The sequence below is a fragment of the Rhincodon typus genome, chromosome 10 (genome assembly GCF_021869965.1).
Source record: "Rhincodon typus isolate 14 chromosome 10, sRhiTyp1.1, whole genome shotgun sequence".
Taxonomy (NCBI): Eukaryota; Metazoa; Chordata; class Chondrichthyes; order Orectolobiformes; family Rhincodontidae; genus Rhincodon; species Rhincodon typus.
In genome coordinates this window covers 64,805,566-64,816,505 of record NC_063341.1, presented here as the reverse complement: position 1 = coordinate 64,816,505, position 10,940 = coordinate 64,805,566, and positions in this window count along the sequence as shown.

Sequence of the window (10,940 nt, the reverse complement as noted above, 5' to 3'; positions counted from 1 at the left end):
CTCATCCCGCCCCCTTGACCTGTCCGTCCTCCCTGGACTGACCTATCTCCTCCCTACCTCCCCACCTACACTCACCTTTACTGGCTCCATCCCCGCCTCTTTGACCTGTCTGTTTCCTCTCCACCTATCCATCTTCTATCTGCCTCCCCCTCTCTCCCTATTTATTTCAGAGCCCCCTTCCCCTCCACCATTTCTGATGAAGGGTCTAGGCCCGAAACGTCAGCCTTCCTGCTCATATGATGCTGCTTGGCCTGCTGTGTTCATCCAGCTCTACACCTTGTTATCTCAGATTTTCCAGCATCTGCAGTACCTACTATCTCTAACATAAAACCATTGCCTGTTCCCTAATTCCATTTGGTCAGACGCCTCCCAACCAGACTCCACTCCTGATAACAATTATAAACTACCTTACTGAACTGTTGCAGTCCTTGAGATGGAGGAATACCCACAGTGCTCTTAGGAAGGGAGTGCCAGGACTTTGACCTAGCAACAGTGAAGGAATGATGATATTATTCCAAGTCAGGTTTAGTGTGTAAATGTCTTCCCAGGTATCTGCTCCCCACGTCTTTCCAGGTGGCTTAGAAGGTGCTGTTGATGGAAACTTGTGTGTTGCCGTCTTCATAATCTGTCAAATTAATAAATTAAAAATGATATTCTCCTTCTTCATTTTTTAAAATCAATTGTGTCAGCATCCGATGTTCTACAACTCTCATGCAGCATCTTAACACAAAGTCAGAACAGTTTTGATTTTATCACCTTCACCACAGTGGCTCAGTGGTTAGCACTGCTGCCTCACAGCGCCATGGGCCAGGGTTCAATTCCACCCTCGGGTGACTGTCTGTGTGGAGTTTGCACATTCTCCCCATGTCTGTGTGGGTTTCTGCTGGGTGTGCTGGTTTCCTCCCACAGTCCTCCCAAAGATGTGCAAGTTAGGTGGATTGGCCATGCTAAATTATCTGTAGTGTTCAGGGGTGTATATGATTAGCCATGGGAAATATAGGGTTATGGGGATGGGTCTGGGTGGGATGCTCTTTGGAGGGGTGGTGTGGACTTATTGGGCTGAATGGCCACACTGTGGGGATTCTATGATTCATACACACTCCACACTGTCTGGTAAGGATTAGACTTATGAGGGGGTTACGTTGGGATAGTGCCTGGTCTCCAGCTTCAGCTTGATCTGCTACCACCCCACTGTTTATGTCCCTGCACTGCATGCCAGCATTGGCCTCAGAAATATTCATACGCCAGGGGATGAGAATGTCATGTGGATCCTGATGTTATTTTCATGAGTCATGAGTCATGTGTGTGTCCAACCATGCCTGGAAAATCTGCTGTGGATCAGAAGCTCAGCTGGAAAAATGCAGTAATAAGTATTTTAGGAGGCCTTCTTGTGAGTAGTGGTTCTCATCTGGAACCGATAAAGAATCCTTGACTTTCCTCCGTTTTCTCTTTCTTTTCTTGTGGTGGAATGGTGGCTCAGTGGTTAGCATCGTTGTCTTCCAGCGCCAGGGACCTGGATTCGATTCCACCCTCAGGTGACTGTCTTTTTTGGAGTTTGCACAATCTCCTCTCCCCACATGTGCATAGGTTTCCTCCCACAGTCCAGAGATGTGCAGGTTAGGTGGATTGGCCGTGCTAAATTATCGATAGTGCGCAGGCTAGGTGGGTTAGCCATGGGAAATATGGGGTTACAGGGATAGAGCAGGGGTTTGGATCTGTGTGGGATGCTCTCTGGAGGGTTGGTGTGGACTCGATGGGCTGAATAGCCTGTTTCCACACTGTAGGGATTCCATAATTCCTGTGACAGCACTGCCAGTGTGATGTCTTCTGGGCTGCCTTCCTGTGCCTGAAAGCAACATTTGTATTTTTTGTGAGCATCATAAAACTTTTGGTGAGGAGCTAAACCAGTGCCTCGCCCTTCCGTAGATATTTTTAGGTTTCCACTGCTATTCGTTTTTGTCTTTTGTTGACAGCTGCTGACTCACAAGGATTAATCATTCTTGATTGAATCAAGCTTGAGACCTGATTAGCAAGGAATCCTGACTGGTTTTTCAAATTTGTGGTTGCTCAGTTGTGAGATCTTATGTCATTCAGACAGATACGCTTCTAGTAAAGATTACTACATAATGATCAGGAATCGTTAGTTGATTTTGGTTCTTAAACTTGCAGACACGCAGCAGAACTTTGAATCAAGTGGGATCTAAAGATTTGAAAATCCCAAACCTGAGCCCAACCCACTTCAAATGTGCCCATCCTAACTTTGGCAGAGATGGAATGGGGCTTGTGTGGGCAACATGAAGGTTCTTTAAATAGAGTAATCAAGTTGTTTGCCTCTGGTTTTATTTTTGTTTTAAATTCAACCCAGCAGCTAAATGGGGTCAAGAATGATGTGTTGTCACAGCCCTGCTTGTGGCCTGGAGCAAGAACCCCCCTCCCCATCAGCCCACTAGCCCCACAAACTAATCTTCTTTGCAACCAGTGATCCAACTCCCCTGTGGTGATCAAGCAATGTACACACCGTCCTCCAAGATCAGATATCACTGCAAACGAGAAACAAAGAACTGTGGATGCTGGACATCAGAAACACAAACAGAAATAGCTGGAAAAACTCAGCAGGTCTGGCAGCACCTGTGGAAAGAAAGCATGGCTAACGTTTCGGGCCCAGTGACCCTTCCCCAGAACGCATTGTAGCAGGGAAATGGTTGGTATATATGCTGAAGATGGGGTTGGGGAGGAAGTAAATAAGAGGTGGAAATGGAACACAGAGAGAGAGTGAACAGTGATTGGGCAGATAAAGGGATGAATAAAGTTCAGCCTGGGAGGTGAACAAGAAAAATGTTTAGAATGGTAATCCTGACGGAGAGAGGGGCAGAGCTCCTTCAAGGTCATTCATGGTATTATTGAATCTATATCAACCTGCAAGCATCTCTGCAACTGCCATCGTCAGCCTTTACCACAAACCATTCCCTAGGCCACCTCCTGAACCTACAAGCCACTCTGTACACACCCTATCCCTCACGATCTCTTTCTGTCTTCTGAGCAGCAGTAAAACAATGTGGTCCTCAGGCAGCACCTCTGTTCCTCTTCTGAAAGTGAGGCCAGCTCGTCAACCTGATGAGCTTTCCAATAGGGAGTATGTAGAAGAAAAGTCACAAACTCTGTTCAGGAACCTGAACTCTTTCCCCCAACTCTACCATACCCTTACCCAATCACTCAAACCTCTGCCAACTCTCAGTAAATATCAGAGACACTGAGACCAGTTCTAGGCCAGTAACATGCCATGATTGAGATCCACTCCCCCCGCCCCCCCCCCCGCCCCCCCCCCCAACGTTCTTGGGCCTGTTATAACTCTTAAGTGGCTAATTAATGAAACCCTATGCCAGGCGTGTAGCATAGCTGGTAAGCTGATGCTAGATAAGGAAAGGGGATGACCTTTGTGGGTCCTTTGTGACCTGTGGAGGAAACCCTTCCACAATTTAACTTTCCCTCTCAAATCAGGTCTACACTCTCCTCAGCCATCTCACTGTGGCCTGTCAGCGAATCTCAGTAGATACCTGACCTCTGGTCTTCTTTGGGGTCAACCGTAATCCTGACAATGGCCACCACTCTAACCTGGTGCTGTTCAGACTATGTAGAGTGCTAGTTGGCTAATGGAATTGCCTGGCAGTGGCAATGCTCTTAGCCAATTAATCCCTTTCTAACTGTTAAATGGTTGTGAAAAGCTTTTGTGGTGTCCCTACCTCTAGACCAGGAGACCTGGGTTCAAACCCCACCTGCTCCAGAAGAGTCACTGCACAGGGCTGGGCTTCACAGTGCCAGGGACCTGGGTTCGATACTAGCCTCGGGTGACCGCCTGTGTGGAATTTGCACATTGTCCCCGTGTTTCGTGGGTTTCCTCCGGGTGCTCCAGTTTTCTCCCACAGTCCAAAGATGTGTAGGTTAGGTAGATCGTCCATGCTAAATTGCCCATAGTGTTCAGGGATGTGCAGGCTAGGTGGATTAGCCATGGGAAATGCAGGGTTACAGCAATATGGTAGGGAAATGGGTCTGGGTGAGATGCCGTTTCAAGGGTCGCTGTGGACTCGATGGGCTGAATGGCCTGCTTCCATACTGTAGAGACTCTTTTCTATATGGCTTAAATCCATTCTCCCAGGCTGACCTTTACCCACTCCGCTGTCTGTCTAACTGCAATTCTTTCTCTTTGGGCTCTATCTCCACCTCTTATCTTCTCCTATCCCCTCTCCTATCCCATCTTCTGCAGAAATACCAACCTTTTCCTTGCTGCCATCAGTTCTGAAGAAGGGTCACTGGACCCAAAACATTAACATTGTTTTCTCTCCACAGATGATGTCACATCTCCTGTGTTTTTCCAGCAATTTCTGTTTTTATTTCTGATTTCCAGCATCTGCAGTTCTTTTGTATTTTTCAGTGTATAACTTAAATGGCTGTGGGCCTATCGGGAACGTAGGAAGTTTGGTAAGTAGAGATGTGTTCTTCATCAAACCTTTGGGTGTCAGAATGTGTCCCCATCCAAAAAAAAATCCAGTCCATTAACTTGGTTTCTCTCTCCCATGCATGCTGTCAGTAAATTTCCTTTTGTAACCAGATCTGCGTTTGCTGCTTTCTTTTCCAGATAATATATTTATTTCTATTTAATTTACAATGCGTTGTTTTTCCAAGTGTCAGATAAAAAGTCCCAGAAATGCCCACAAAGGAAGCACATTTCAGTAAAGTCAATTCAAGTTATTGTCGTCAGTTGATGTATGCCCAGCTCCTCATCAGTCCATACGCTGACAAATGCATAGTATAGCTGACTTATAATGCTCAGAAGGAAGAGAGAGAGAGAGATTAGATTTTAAATAACACCTTTCACAACCTTGGGACAGCACCTCCCAGAATGTAATAGTCTCTCAGTCTGAATTTACCTAGTGTAAAGGAATACTAATATATTACCAAGGATGATGCATGGATTTCCACATCCATCTGGCAGCAATCTCTAGACAGGTGGTTGTTGTTCCAACTGGTTAAGAGCCTGGAGTCTCTCTGTGTTTCCTTCTAATGCCATGAGTGAGATTGAAAACTCACTATGTGCAGAACATAGTGTAGGCTCCACGATGGAGCAAACTGTGACTCAATTTACTGATATTTCAGTGCTGTATCAGAGATAGTAGGAACTGCAGATGCTGGAAAATCTGAGATAACAAGGTGTAGAGCTGGATGAACACAGCAGGCCAAGCAGCATCATAGCAGCAGGAAGGCTAACAAGGTGTAGAGCTGGACGAACAAGCCTTCCTGTTCCTCTGATGCTGCTTGGTCTGCTGTGTTCATCCAGCTCTACACCTTGTTATTTCAGTGCTGTACCCCACCCATGGCATTGAATTCAGTCACTGAACAGCAGGGAGGATCAGGAAAGCTGTTACTCACAAAGTTGGATGTTTCACTCGCAGTCCCAGTTTATAATAAGGGTGAGCGATCTGTCATTGCACAGACATGCTCAAAAAGGAGGTGTTTTTCCTGCCTCTGGGCCTTGTGTGCGTTCATGATTATGCTAGTTGTTGAGAAATCGCACCACACCTGGTAAGTGTTGAAATGGATCAAGTTAATCGGGGATTTGGGCCGTCTTGTGATGCAGTGGTAATGCCCCTACACCTGGACCAGGAGGCCTGGGTTCAAATCCCATCTGCTCCAGAGGTGTGTAATAACATCTCTGAACATGTTGAATGGAAAAATAGGTTAAATAAAAGAAATTAATCAGGGATTTGGGCCCTGTTGTGGTGATGTGGTGATGTCCCTACTCCTGGACCAGGAGGCCTGTGTAATAACAACTCTGAACAGGTTGATTAGAAAAAGTAGCTTAAATTAAACCAAAATTGATTGAGCATTTGGAACACACCAATTTAATCATTCTCATGGTAATTATACAGAAAACTCACAAGGCTTTAAGTTAGATAGCTGAGCTTTGCTAGTGCATAATGTGAAGTTATCCACTTTGGTAGGAAGAATATATGATCCAAACATTTAAGTGGAGGAAGGGTGCAGAAAGATCTGTCCTTCTTCATGAAACACAAAATGTTTGTATGGCGAGTAATTAGGAAGCCAAATAAAATGTTTGGTCTTTATTGGAAGGTGGATGAAGTACAAAATTAGAGAAGTTTTGCTACAACAGTATAGGCCATAAGTGAAATGGTACCTAGAGTACTGCATACAGTTTTGAATTTCTTAATTAATCATAGAATCTCAACATTATGGAAGCAGGCCATTCGGCCCATTGAGTCCATACCAAGCCTCCAAACAGCATCCCACCCCAACTCGATCGCTGTAACCCTACATTCCCCATGGCTAATCCACCTAAGCTGCACATCTTTGGATTGTGGGAGGAAACCACAATACCCTGAGGAAACCCAGGCAGACATGAGGAAGAATGTGCAAACTCTACACAGTCACCCAAGGTTGGAATCAAACCCGAGTCCCTGATGCTGTGAGGCAGCAGTGCTAACCACTGAGCCACCATGCTGCCCAATTAAGGAAGGATATTTAAGTGAGGTATTTAAGTGAGAATTCACTTGATTTTTAGGATGAAGGCATACGTCTAATCGGGAAAGGTTGATCAGGTTGTGCCTATTCTCATTGGAGTTTAGTGAAATAAAAGATGTTCTTATTGAAAAATACAACCATTTTTCAGACAGTTTGACAGAGTGGATGTTGAAAGGATGACTTTCTTCATGGGGGAGTCTAAAATCTCACAGAGCCTGAACAACGTAGGCTGTGTGAGATTTGTGGCAAAATTGGACAAAAAGCCCAGGAAGCCATACTTCATTATCAGGAGCAATAACTGCATCATTTATGCATTTGCTGAGTGTTAAGGTGCGTTTCCCTGGTATGACTCTTCTTCAGAACTGAATTTTTAAAATTTGTATTTTTGACGGAGGGGCTACGCCATGTGAAAGAGGACAGAGGGGTTTTTAATGATGGCGAAAAAAATGTTGTAAAATGGGTATAAACTAAGGTGTGAAAAGGAGAGGATTTGTTCTCTTGACTAAGTGCAAAGTGAACAAGTTACCAATAGATCAAAGTTCTGGAGCAGTGGAGAGGTGGAGAGAATGTAAGGAAAATGGAGAAAAGGCCACAATGCGGCCATATTCTGACGTTGCTGCTAGACCTGCTGAGTTTATCCAGCATTCTCTGTGTTTGTCTCAGATTTCCAATATCATAGTATTTTTCTTTTATTCAAGGCGAGTTTCTCACTAGGCAGTGACAAGTCGTCAATTAAAGGGGAATTATAGCTTGTTGAATTCTTTATTCATGGCTTAAATCATCTCATTAACATTCAACTTCCTGTCTTACCAAACCTACCAGATAAACTAGAGGTCGAGAAATCTCAATGTGGTAGACAGACCGGGCACCTGGAGACTTCAGCGCACTGCTGGCTGTGAGGAGCCCCCCCCATGTAACTCAGCACCAAACAGCATCTCAGGAACTAACCATGGGGACCAGACATACACACACCCCTTGTCCACAGAGATTGGTGTCTGACATTTCCCAACACTTCACAAGCCTCATGGCACTTCTCTGATCCATTCACAAGATGTTGAGGAAGCACAGACTTGCATTGCAAGGTACACTTGCAATTAACATCCACAGGAAGGGACATCTGCTCACAGGTTGGACTAGGTTGCATCTCAGGGCTGACCACTTGATGTTTTTTGCGCTTGCTCATTTCGTGACCCCACCCACATTCTCGCAGCATCCATGTCTTCCCTTCCCTTGCCTTGTCAATTGGCTTGGTCACACAACCAGCCAGTTTATCTCGCTGCTCAATAGTTCCCAGTCAAGGAAGCGAATATCTTGCTGTACGGGCTGTGTGCTATATCAATCTCCACCCACATCATGTGCCAACAACTTACTTAGTAAACACACTGCACATGTAGTAAGCAAACAATCATGTCTCAAAGTCTGAGGGAGTAGTCATCACTGAAATCCTTGGAGTACCCATCAGTCTGGGGGGTCCTGGCACAGTAAGTCAAGAGCAGATTCTGATATCAGTCCAGGGAATTTGCCTTGGTCAGTTATCTGGTCAGGCAACTGATTAGGAGATCATGAGGTACCAACACAATCCACTGCCCTCTATACACATGTCCCTCTTGCTCCCACATGTGGCAGCAGCTCTCAACACAGACATCGATCCATGGGGTGGACATGGAATGAAGCATCATGCTGGCACAGTCACACACAGAGCTACACAGAGAGTCAAACCAATAAAGGCAGTACAAAAAGAATCAATTTTTACAAATATCAAAGGTGATATTTGATATAGAGTGCAATGTCACCAATGTGGCCAACATGCCCTCATGAGGTTTTTCTCTTCCTCTCACTCCCATTATGTCTCAGTCTAGTCCCTGAAGATTTGATCAGGAAACCTTGGGGTGATCCAGAGATGCTGAAGGTCTACTTGCCAGAGGCAGGTGAACTCTCCATAGCTGCGACTTCCAAGAATTGGTGGGGAAATGCAGGGCAGGGCCTGGCCACCTCCAGAGTGTCATGAGAGGAGATTCTGATGGGCCTGTATGAGGTTCCTCCTCCGCTAGCTGCCTCTTGGTATCAGCCTGTTGCATTGTGAGGAAAGGGGCATCTGTAGTGCATGCCAGGTTCCCTGTACCCCTGTCACCATCACCAGTCCTGAGGAACAATAGCCAGGGTGATGGACTGCAGGAGTGTGTGTGCTTTCCAGCAGGCCCTGAGGCTGCTGTCTAAGGCAGCCACCAGACGGTCACATGCTTGGGGTGGCTGGGTCACCATAGGTTAGCTGCATGCTGCAGCTTCTGGCTAATGATGGCCGTTGGTTCCCATAGTACAAATCTGTTTCTCCCTGTACATGTGGATGATGTCCCTGACTGCCAACACTATGGAGTGCTCTCCTGCCCGGGGCTGAGCCGGTGCCTGGTCTATTGCCGTCCTCTGAGTGCCAGCGACCTGGGGCATTTCTTCCTCGGCCAGCTGTCAAGCTGGCACAGTGAAGTGCTCCTACACTTTCTAAAGCGAACATTCCCAGTGGGGTATCTGTATCAGAGCTGGAGAGGGTACAGGAGACAGGCTTGCCAATGCTTCTGCCAAGGTCTTAGTCCTCTCATCTTCAATCGCTGACTATCGTAAAGCATTGGTCCCCTGTGTACTGTTCACCTCTCTATCTATTGTTGAGCAAATCCTTTGCACCAACACATTTGGGCAGACAGACTCGGGGAAAGAATTGTGATGTTTGATCATGAGGAGCAGTGGTACCAGCACAGTCCACTGCCCTCTATACACATGTCCCTCTTGCTTCCACATGTGGCAGCAGCTCTCAATACAGACATCAATCCATGGGGTGCACATGGAATTATGTATCATGGAGGTCAATGAGGTGGCATCTTCTGGAACTGTCTCTGATATGTGCAAGATGAGCTTGAGTTTGATTTATTGCTGTCACATGCCAAGATACTGTGAAAAGTGTTGTTTTGCATGCTATACAGGCAGATAGTACAATACAAAGTGCATCAGGGTAGCAGAATAGAGTGCAGAATACAGTGTTACAGCCACAGAGAAGCTGCAGAGAGACAGAAATCAATATTAACATTTGACAGGTCCATTCAAAAGTCTGGTAACAGTAGGGAAGAAGCTGTTCTTAAATCTGTTGGTACATGTTTTCAATTTTTTATATCTTCTGCCCAATGGAAGAGGGTGGAAAAGATTATAACTGGCGTGCAAGGGGTCTTTAATTATGTCGGTGCTTTCCCAAAGCAGCAGGGAGTATAGATGGAGTCAATGGATAGGAGGCTGGTTTGCCCAATTGACTGGGCTATATTGACAATTCTGTAATTTCTTGCAGCTTGGGAGGACCAGTTGTCATACTAAGCTGTGATGCATCCAGATAAAATGCTTTCTCTGGTGCACCTTGAAAAATTCGTGAGAGTCCTTGTGGACGTGCCGAATTTCCTTAGCCTCCTGAGGAAGTAGAGACATTCTGCTTTCTTGACGGTCGCATCACTGTGGGTGGACCAGGACAGATTCCTGGTGATCATCACTCCCAGGAACCTGATGGTCTTGACCATCTTCACCTTAGCACCATTGATACAGACACAGCATGCCCTCCACTCTGCTTCCTGAAATCAATGACAGCTCCTTTGTTTTGCTGACATCGATGGAGAGATTGTTGTCTTTACACAATGCCACTCAGCACTCAATCTCCTTCCTCTACTCTGTCTTGTCGTTGTTTGAGATCTGATCTACAATGGTGGTGTCAAAGAGAGAGAAGGCATTGCAGTCACTGGTTAGGAGTGGGGTGTGTTCAATAGCCCTGACAACAGGGTTACTGAGAGAGTTACAGAGGAGTTAAGAATAATACTTGCACGGATGTCTCAGCATCCCTACTGGAGCAGCCCCAGTCTTCTCCAAAGACCAGGATTCTCTCTTCACAGGGGTTGAGGAGTCTGATGCTGGAACCCCTCCATCCATTTGCTCCTTTCTGCCCCACAGTGGCCAGTCTTCACCTGAAATGAGAGAAAGGCAGGGATAAAGGTAGCTGAAAGTGGGTGGTAGGGTAGTGAGGTGGTTCAAAGGAATGAACAAGCAGTATAGAGAACTAGTGTGGGAGGTATGGGAGGCTGACAGCAGATAAGGGAAGGTATTGCAGACAATAGTGAGAGTGGTGATCGAGTGTGAGCTCTCAGAGAGAAGAATGTGGCACTTAATGTGGTTCAGCAAAGATGGTCATTGACCTTCTCACTGCACTGCTAGCTGCTCCTCTGCACCATGGAGACCACACGGATCAGGCTGGCAGCCTGGGATCAGCCTGCTAGAGCCTAGTGGCATGGACTCCTTTGCCGATCCTCTGGGAAGTGCACCATTCAGGCCACCAGGACCTCCAGATTTCTGTCAGAGGACCATGGCACTTTCTCCAACACCTT